The following is a 9,777-nucleotide window of genomic DNA, read 5'->3' as shown; positions in this document are numbered from 1 at the left end:
TGACACTTAATTGTATGTATACTGTGTGATAGAAATGCAGGGTCTAAGCCTATATTATGTAATGTTTCTGTGGTTATCAAGAATTAGCAATAGTATGTGCCTGCAGTACCGGAGGCTGCAGTTTCAGGACCGCAGTTCTAGGACCCTAGTTTTACCTGACAGCGAATTGGATGACAAAAGGCAGTTTCACTCTATTAAGCGAATTGGATGACGAAAGGCAGTGTCATTAGATCTCAACAAAGCAGTGTCACTAGATCGCAACAAGATATTTGAAGGGTTTGAGAGGCAAGAAACAAGGAAAACTCTGGGAAATGTGATTATTCAGATATGGATATATTTAAAATATATATACAATAATAAACAATAACAATCGCAGTATCACATCCATCCACCCCTCCACCAAATACACCTGCATCGCTCCATCCAACTCTTCATCATTCCCTCCACCCCATCAACCACTCTTGAGAGCAACATTTTGAAGCTGAAGTTTCAGCACCGCATTTCTAGGATTTCTAGATTTTCGCGACCACCAAAAGACCAAAAAGAGTGCGACCAAAGCAGTATTCCCCACAAATAGTACTTTCTGTCTTCAACTTTGTTGTTAACAGTTGTATGTAACTGCAATTAGCTCATTGTTAGGTAAAGACAATCATATATCTCAGGGACTGCTTTTGATAACACAGACTGGTCAGTGTTTTTTGACAACACACTTGATGAGGCAGTGGAGGCTTTGTCAGCATATGTGATGATGTTTGACCTGTAGTTCTTACATCAATGGTGATGAAGAGTTTTGAATGTCTGATACTTTTGCAACTACAAGAGACAGTCCAGAACCTGGCAGATCAACTCCAGTTTGCTTCCATGAAGAGTAGAAGTCTAGACGATGCTGCCCTTACATTGCTGCATCATGTACATTCCCATCTGGAAAAACTAAAAGGCTAGGCTTGTGTTTGTGGAATATCTCTAGTGCCTTTAACAGAATGTAACCACATCTGTTGGGAATACTATACTAAACGTGTAAATCCTTGATTCATACTGCAGATAATTTAATTCCTAACACACACACCGGGTTCTGTCTTCTCCCCAGTCAAAATACTGCAATATACGTATTCTGATTCATTTCATTATTTTATTCTATCCTCTATTATACATAAATATCAAAGTTACCTGAGGAAATATAAGTTCAACTCTAATCTGTTATACTTTATTTGTGTGATGTGGAATGGATGGGGCTGCAGAGGATCCACCGCTATCCTTCTCTTCTGCTGCTGGTTGTGAACATCTATGGTGGATGGATGGGCTGCATGAGGAGGCTTCCTTTGGTGTGGATGGACATGCTAGAATGAACTGTTTTGTATTGGACATAACTCAAAAAATTGAACACGTCGATGGATCAGATCATCTTTCATATACCTGTAAATACTGCACATACCTGTGTGCATACTACATGTTGTATGTGTCTGACACCACAAAGTTCTGTAAAAGTGAAGTTATATTCTATTCTATTTGCTATGGCTTTTGCAGTCCCTCAACCACAAATGTATAATGTTAGAGGCAAGACACAAGGACGACTCTCAGGGCAGATTCAAGATATACATTGTTTATTTTTAACAATTAGTAAACAAACAATGACAATCACCCCTCCATATCACTCCATCAACCTATGTTGTTATGAAACAAGCTACATTCACTTCTTCTTCTTCTTCTCGTTATAATTTAATGTCGAGCCGTAACCTACATTCACTACTGCAGGAAAATATTGATTATCTGTTCCGGTCCATGGTTATCCAATTCAATAGGTGGCAATCACCTGTTCTAAGCCTGGATGGACTGTGTGGCCTCAGCATTTAGTAATGCTGCACTTGTTGCTGGAAGCGTGGAGAAACACAAGGCAGCTGTAACCATCAATGCCACCATGGATGACTATCCTCCACCTGAAATCACAAAAAACATAACATTGGACTTTGTCACTATAAGCATGTATATTTCAAGGTGCTACTACTGTATCAATAACCAAAGTAGCAGCAACATCATAAAACTATTCTTATCCACATATCCATGTCAGTTCTTGCTCTAATTGATAAACAAGTGAGCTACCTGATAGCATTTGAGATGTTACAACCTACAGTTTAAATAACCAAGATATACCAAGAAAGTGAATGAGTGAGTGAGTGAGTGAGTGAGCGAGCGAGCATCTACCTTCAGTCTGTAGTTTCCATCGATGTGTTATAAAGAATTCAGAGCAGCAACACTGTACCTTCTGTGCAGCCTCTGCAACATTGATGGGAAGGCAGCTGCCTTCAGGTTAATGCAAAGTGCCTGACAAGACAGAAAGATTGACAATGCCCAGATGAGACAATGTATCACTAGAGTACTTGATTATTGACAACCCATTCATGCCAAAATTGTGGAAACCATGCATTTAAAAGCGTTGCATTTCATAGCATTCAACCCCAAGCACAACTGACCTTAGATGTGGTTTGAGTGTAGAATGGAACACGTGAAGAATATCTGCCATCTATCATCAGACCCCTCAGTTGCTCTCCGGTGATGTGATAATGAGGAGCACCTCTAGCTCCACTCCAAGTCAATGGAGCCTGGTAACCGGAACTGGCTGCAACAATAATACAATGCTGTGCTTACAACATTTAAGAGACTGTAACTTGCACAAGCTCTAGGCATGCACTGTTAAATACCACTGCAATTTAACAACAAATGAATTAGGGCAGTAAAAAATACTGCACAAGGGAAAATGCAATGGGCAGCAAGTGAACAATGTGTGAAACAACTCAAAGGACTATCTGAGCTGTGAGCACCCACCCCCACTGAAATGGTTCCCACCTGGTTGTGCATGCCGACCATGGGTGCGACTCTCCTGCATGAGCTCGGACACTTCAGCTATCAGGCCGTCTGCTGAAGCAACATTTAAGAGCGTACCCCTTTGCCCACTCTAGGCTTCGCTGCATTGTTTCCAGCCTGAAAGAAGACAATGGTGTTAAAGTAGACAAGGCTAGTATTTTTTGTTGTTGTATCTAAACCAGTAATAATTTATCGACCATATCTCATAAGAACGTGAACAAATAGTCGCCTAGGTTGAAGGTTGAGCTTGCTTGCCTTCAGCAGTGGTTTTGCCTCAAAATACCAGCTAGCTAGACTAATCGACTTTAGGTAACAACAAAAAATGAATGTCAAGAATGTGCAGCACTGGAGCCTACTGTACTGACTACTGAGGATAGCAGATGGTTGGGGGTTGAGGCTAACTCGTTTAGCTAGCTACATAACTAGGGGACAGATAGTTGGATATGGACTGTCCAGCCTTAACATGGCAGCTTTCACGGATAAAAACGAAACGCAAATAGCTAGTCTTTATCCAACAGTCTAGACTAGTCAGTGACTGGCTAGCTAGCAATGCAGAAGTATCACAGTAGCAATACATTGCTAAAAAACAAACAAACAAAAGCTATCCGCACAGCGAGTGACCAAGTTAAACCCCTGTTAGCCTAGCTAGCCAGTGAAGATTACGATTAAGTCACAAATAATGATTTCGAAAAAACTGTACCTTTGTCAACATGGACTGAAGGTCGTCGTGTCCAGGGTTATCCGACAGAAAAAGCTGAGTGCAGTAATTTAGTGTCTGCTTACACTGTCTTAGGAAGTTCCTTCTTGCCATCTTCTCATCCTTCAAACTTATGTGTGCTGGGCTAAACTTGTTTTGAGATCTTCCGCTTCTACAGTGGGGAGGAGCTGGTACTTGAAAATACAGGGAAGAATCAAATCACACTAGCCCAGATAACTGCAGGAGGAGCTAGGTAAATTGTGGGCAGTGATTTGCATGTGGCGTTTATTTAACGCCTGCAATTGCACGTGTAAATATACAGGCGTTTATTTAACGCCTGCAATTGCACGTGTAAATATAAAGGCGTTTATTTAACGCCTGCAATTGCACGTGTAAATATACAGGCGTTTATTTAACGCCTGCAATTGCACGTGTAAATATACAGGCGTTTATTTAACGCCTGCAAGCGTTAACTAACGCGTACATTCATGTGTAACTTTCGCCTGCACATTTACGGCTGCAGCCGCTTATGAAACAGCTGCAGGCGCTTCCTAAACGGGTGTCCAATCAAAAATATGCGTTTAAATTACGAGTACATTTGACCCTGTCGGCGTTCCATAAAGTTTAGCCTGATTGAAATTAACCAGATGATTTGGATGCGGATCAGCCGTCGACGAACAGATATTTGCGGTTCTCAATTAGCTCGCTAATGTTAACGGGCTAAAGGGACAATTGATTAACATACCTTCAACCCTTACGACGAACGGGCCCCTGGTCTTTTGTCAGATGTGTATATATTGACCAGTTTAGAGCTAAATACTCTTGCCAGAGCCTGGAATCAAACCCGTGTTTTGAGTGACTTTGCATGGGTCTCCATCAGGTCAACACATTTGGATTCAAGTTCAAGTAATGCCACTGCATTTCAAAGTCAAAACTGTAGTTTATGTCAAGTGTAGATGGAAAAAGCTTTGTTTTTCACAACTGAACTGACATGGATCCTTTCTTCACTTTTACAGGTCTGGAGGGTCATGCAGAGGCCTGCTCAACAGAGTTCAATAGAGGATGCTGAGAGCAACAACAGAGAATGCTGAGAGCATCACAGACCCCTTGCTGGACTATCCCTCTCTAGCTGGACAGCTTCATTCAGCTGGCCTGGCCGCCTGCCCACCTGCCTGCCTGCCCGCCCTCCAGAGACACAGACAGACAGTCACCCCACAGACACAGTAGCTCTGCAGACTGCTTTTTTGAGGACATTGATGAAAAAGGACAAACCAGCATTTTTTACTTTACTGAAAGTCTAAATGTTTAATCCTTTCCATGTCCCAGTATGCCAAGCTGCTGACTTTGAGTGTCTTAAGTGATGAAACCAGTTCAAGTGATAGACTTTTGACCTGCATCCAATGATTATTCATCTGAATAAAAACCACTCAAGAGAAGTACTGTTTCTTTATTAATTGTATTTATGTATATATAATTGCACAGCTCCCCCTGTCAATGATCTAGCACCTCCTCAGAACCTGTATTAAAAATTCTCTGGCGCCGTCCCTGCCCAGGGTTGATTGTAACTGGTGTTGGAAAACACATGTAGTAGGGCAGAATAGAGGGACTGGGCAAAGGGTGCTGGTGTGGAAAGTCCCCAAAAACTGTGCAGAATGGGCAGAAAATATTAGATGACATTGTATTGAGGCCCAATTGGAGAAGAAGCCATAATATATTTACAATTGTAGTAGGCCATTAGATCTGTTTTAAAAGTTCAGGGGTGTAATTTGTTGGATATGAAGCCCCCACACTCCACTCCAGAGACAGTTGGTGACAGAGAGGTGCAGACATTAAGTTAAACATAGTCATGCGTTAAGAGTAGAGTAAAAAATACAGATCCCCCCCTTTCTGAATAAAGTTCGACTGATCTGATTTGTTGATTTCTGTTGCTATGAAAACCAGTTTAGCCAAGCTAACTAACATTGTTTTTAGCTATCTTGCATTACCATTCAATAGCTAACAAAACATTAGTAAAATAGCTTGCTAATCAAGCAGAACTTGTTAATGCAGGAGACTCAGAGACCTTAGCGCGTCACTAGCATCTCGTCATATCACGCAGTCGGAGCACAGCTAAAAAATCAGCTGTCAGCGCTCTTGAGTACCCAGCATGCAGGGCAGCATGTAAAACTAGGAAGGTACATTTCCTGAAGAAAATGTGTGTTTGCTGAAAGCAGTCGAAACGATTGTTTTGATGGCTTGAATAGTGAAGAAGGTTTTACAAAATGTTTAAAAGAGGTATGTGCTTTAAAAAATGTTATAAGTATATCTGTCATTGTTATGCATTGCGATAGTTTTTACAGATGAAAAAGGATGCAAAAACAACTGTAAAAAATGTGTTTATAGCTTAAAAACAGTGTGAAAGTATGTAAACAGTATTGTGAGAAAAGGTTTTGAGTTTTTTTATTACATCACAATAGAAAATGATTTCCCAGCCTTTCATATTTTAAAACTGAGTAGTGATAACAGTTAAAACTAGAGAGGGTACAATTTCTGGGGAAATTGTAGGGTGTGCTTGCTTGCGTTGCTTGCTTGCGTCGGTTGCACAGGGGTCCGTTTTTGAATGACATTTTTACAACTGATATTTCTGTATACTTTATATAAAAATGCATACTTATTATTTATAAAGATTACATAGATTTAAAAGCATTTTTTTTTGCTGCTCATTTACAACTGAAAATACGAGTGAAGTGTAGAATGAAATAGATGTCTTATTTCACCTGCAAGAGGCAGCCTCATCGTTGAATCAAAACGAATAAATTTGGCAGACCGGTGTAAAAATTGACCTAATCTCTATGACTTAAACGTCCTTTTAAGTTTTTCCCTTCTCGTGATATTTTAAGGAATTTAGCCTACTCATATTGCATTCATTCATGAATAAAGAACCCCCTTTGAAGATTATTGTAGGCAGTAGAAGATGGAATCGCGATTCAAACAGTACCATCTGCTAACTGAAAATATGCCCCCAAAAACGTAAATAAGCTTGACATTTATTTAGTGGAAAATCGCTTTCATAAAAAGCTCACAACAGCTTCTCCACCTGTGTGGAGAAGCTGCCCCGGTAAATTGTACTACTACGGTACAGTACTAGACTACTGCTGTGTTCGTCTTGGTAGCGATTGCGTAGGTTGAATTGGATTTAACGTTCCGTTGTACGGTTTAGGCTGAAATTAATTATTTTCATGAACAGATTGACAAAGTTTAGGCTGTGGCAATGAAGTTAAGGTTAGTAGTTAGATAGATTTTTGATTTAAGTAAGGGGAGTGCCGAACATGTTCTGTCGCCGTTTGACTTCCTACAGCTGTAACGCTAGATGTTTTGGTAGTGTCTCGCGTAGGCTACAGCGTTTCAGTGAGCAACACTGGTTTGAAACCACAGGTAATGATAATTTCACCCACAAATCGTTTACTTGTAATGTAATGTCATAATAAATCCTACAACGAAAATGTATTTGTGAGGAATGTTTATTTTAACGATTGAAAACAGAAGCATCATAGACCACTGTAGTATGTGTTGCCCGGGCAACAGAGGCTAATGTCATGATGCTAATACTTCAGTGACATAGTAGACTACTGTTTCCGAAAGTAGATGTACTTCCTTAATAAAATCAGCTTATATTGTACATTACACGTCACAATTGTGTGTCATATCAGAAAGTAAAATTAGTAAATAGTTATCACCCTGGCCTCTTTGCTTGTGGCGTTTCTGAAGCTGCCTTGCAGTAAAGCAGTTAGCTTAGCTATCTCCCAGAAGTTAACGAGCTGCTAAACTAATGTTCTGCTAGAGGTAGTCACGCGAGTTTTCGTGACATTAGTGACGTAAGTAGCGTCATTGACTGTGGCTAGCAAGTTAGCCACCGTTAGCTTCACTTTTCGCCACAAAAACTTAATTTCCACTTAAACCATGCAACGGAACGTAAATCCCAATAGAAGCAACTCAATCGCTACCAAGACGAAACTTTTGACACCTAGGTTGTCTATGTAGGCCAAATATTGACTGAGTTTTAGGGGGGCAAAAAGAATAATAATAATACTATATATGTGAGAGAACAAAGGTTGTGCCCTTGCCGAAGGCAAAGCACACCCAACAAGTCTCTATCAATTAGTGTTTTTAGCTTAAGTGTGTTGACACGATTTTGCTTTGAATAGTGATGAAGGTAAAAAAAAAAAACGAAAAAAAGGTTAAGAATATATTTTTCAACACAATGAGAATGCAGTAGGAAAGTGACATTGTTTTGCATTGTGGTATTTTCAAACTGTTCCTTTACTTAAATTGTGTAGTGAGGGGCGTTTTGCTTGCTGCTCGTTCATTCGACATGCTACTGGAAGTATAAATGGGTTTGTAAACAGCTGGTCAGCTTGAACAGGTTGATGTTTGAACGGAGTTTATTGCGTAAAAATGTTGGGTGCAGGAGGGATACGTTTGTGCAAAATAAACCTATAAATTGTTTAAGCATTTTTGGGCACATATCGTAAAAATCAATGTCATAGCACATAAGAGCATATCATACTTATCACAAGCTGTGTCCAGAAGACTGATATTTAAATGCATAATCAAAAAAAAAATTCTGTAGATATAATGAAAAAAACAATGTGCACAGAACTTACAATGTGAATAGTTTTTCATTGTATTTCATTGTTTCTGCAAGTTTAGTTATTGGTTGATATTGTAGCGACCCACGGATTGGTCGCTGTTAACTCGCGCTGTTGGCGCAAAGGATTGTGGGTGGCGCAATTCACATACTTGTTTCATGTTTAATTAATGTTGCATGCATGTTTGAGTTGAGTGTTGTTGTTCTGTCGATTAGGTTTGTCAGTGGATGATGTATCGATGTTAGTAACTATAAGTTGTCGTTGTTGCCATAACTGTGAATTGTATGTGAGTTAATGACTTGTTGTTGGCATTCACATGTGATTGGAGGTGTAGTAATAAAACCTGTAGTCGAGCGGTGTATGGGACACAGGATAAAAAGGTCTTCTTCTCGGCGTCACATCATTGAGCATCCACTCCATTATAGCCCTCTAGCGCCATCGTTACATTGGTGTCAGAAGTGGGATGGCGCGACCACGCAGGATGTAGGAAGAAATCGCAGATCTGGAAGAGACCACAGAGAGGACTCGGATACACCTGGAAAAACGGAGGCTGAAGATGTAGCGTGCAAGAACATCATCTCACGCTGATGGGTCCAGTGTGCCACGGCCTTGTCGCCCCCTAGAGGCCGGGAGTGGAACCACAGAACACACAGCCATAGCTGTGAACATCCAACCTGACCTACCTGGGGCGTCTCCACAGGTGGATGTTGGGGCCAACCTGCCCCGTTCCACTGCCATTCCCAGAACACCAGCGAAGGTGCCCAAGTTCAATGGAGAGACTCTCCTGGAGCCATATCTTGCCCAGTTCCAGTTGGCAGTGTGGCACGGTGGTTGGAGCAGCGAAGAAGCCGCCACTCATCTGGCCCTGGCGCTGGAGGGAAATACGCTGCAGGTGCTCCTGGATCTGACCCCTGGGGAACAGCGGAACCTGGAGACCTTGATCAGGGCCTTGGAGAGGCGGTTTGGGCAGCAACCATTCCCTGACCAGAGTAGGGACAGGCTAGCCAGCTGTCGCCGCCAGGAGGGAGGGAGTTTGGGCGCTTTCGCCGCGGATATCCAGCTCTACGCCCGCCATGGCTATCCAACGTTCGACGCCGCTGCACGAGGGGAGCTGGCTCTCCATGCATTCCTCAAGGGGCTTATGCCAGAGCAGCTACGCCAGCATGTGCGTCTCACCATGCCCAGAACCCTGGAGGGGGCTCTTCAAGAAGCGGTACGGGCGGAGGCGGTGCTCTGCACTCAGGCTGCCCCACGGCTGACCCTTCCACACGTCCGGGCCATCGACTGTGAGGGTGAGGAGGCTGAGCCAGTTTGTCAGGTGCAGTTTCAGCGGCGGCCAACCTCAGCTGGGAACCGTCGACCTCGATCCACTCTTCGGTGCTATCGTTGTGACGAACCTGGTCACATTGCTCGTGACTGCCCAGCACCAGTCGCCAGAGCACCACAGCAGACGGGAAACGACGGGGGGGGTGGCGCAGTGAGGGGCCCGCCACTCCAGTTGTTGACCCCTCCCTTGAGCCAAGAACTGTTGATTGGTCGTGTAGGCCACACTAGGGGACTGTATTTGGACTGCTGGCTTGATGGCCAACCCTG

The 9,777-nt window shown here is 42.4% G+C and overlaps 1 long non-coding RNA gene across 2 annotated transcripts; it reads right to left on the bottom strand.

Moving 5' to 3' along the window:
* Positions 1-1,696: 1,696 nt before the first annotated feature.
* On the bottom strand, positions 1,697-3,606 carry LOC134018196 (uncharacterized). 2 transcript variants are annotated; one of them, XR_009929888.1, is made up of 5 exons: positions 3,560-3,606; positions 2,842-2,976; positions 2,469-2,614; positions 2,200-2,319; positions 1,697-1,934 (listed from the first exon to the last, which is right to left on the bottom strand). It is a non-coding gene; the product is annotated as an uncharacterized LOC134018196 (long non-coding RNA). The 2 variants fall into 2 exon arrangements; XR_009929887.1 differs by lacking the exon at positions 3,560-3,606 and having other exon boundaries at positions 2,821-3,420.
* Between the last annotated feature and the right edge of the window lie 6,171 nt (positions 3,607-9,777).

The sequence above is a fragment of the Osmerus eperlanus genome, chromosome 4, assembly GCF_963692335.1.
Source record: "Osmerus eperlanus chromosome 4, fOsmEpe2.1, whole genome shotgun sequence".
NCBI lineage: Eukaryota > Metazoa > Chordata > Actinopteri > Osmeriformes > Osmeridae > Osmerus > Osmerus eperlanus.
This window is presented reverse-complemented; position numbering and strand designations above follow the sequence as displayed.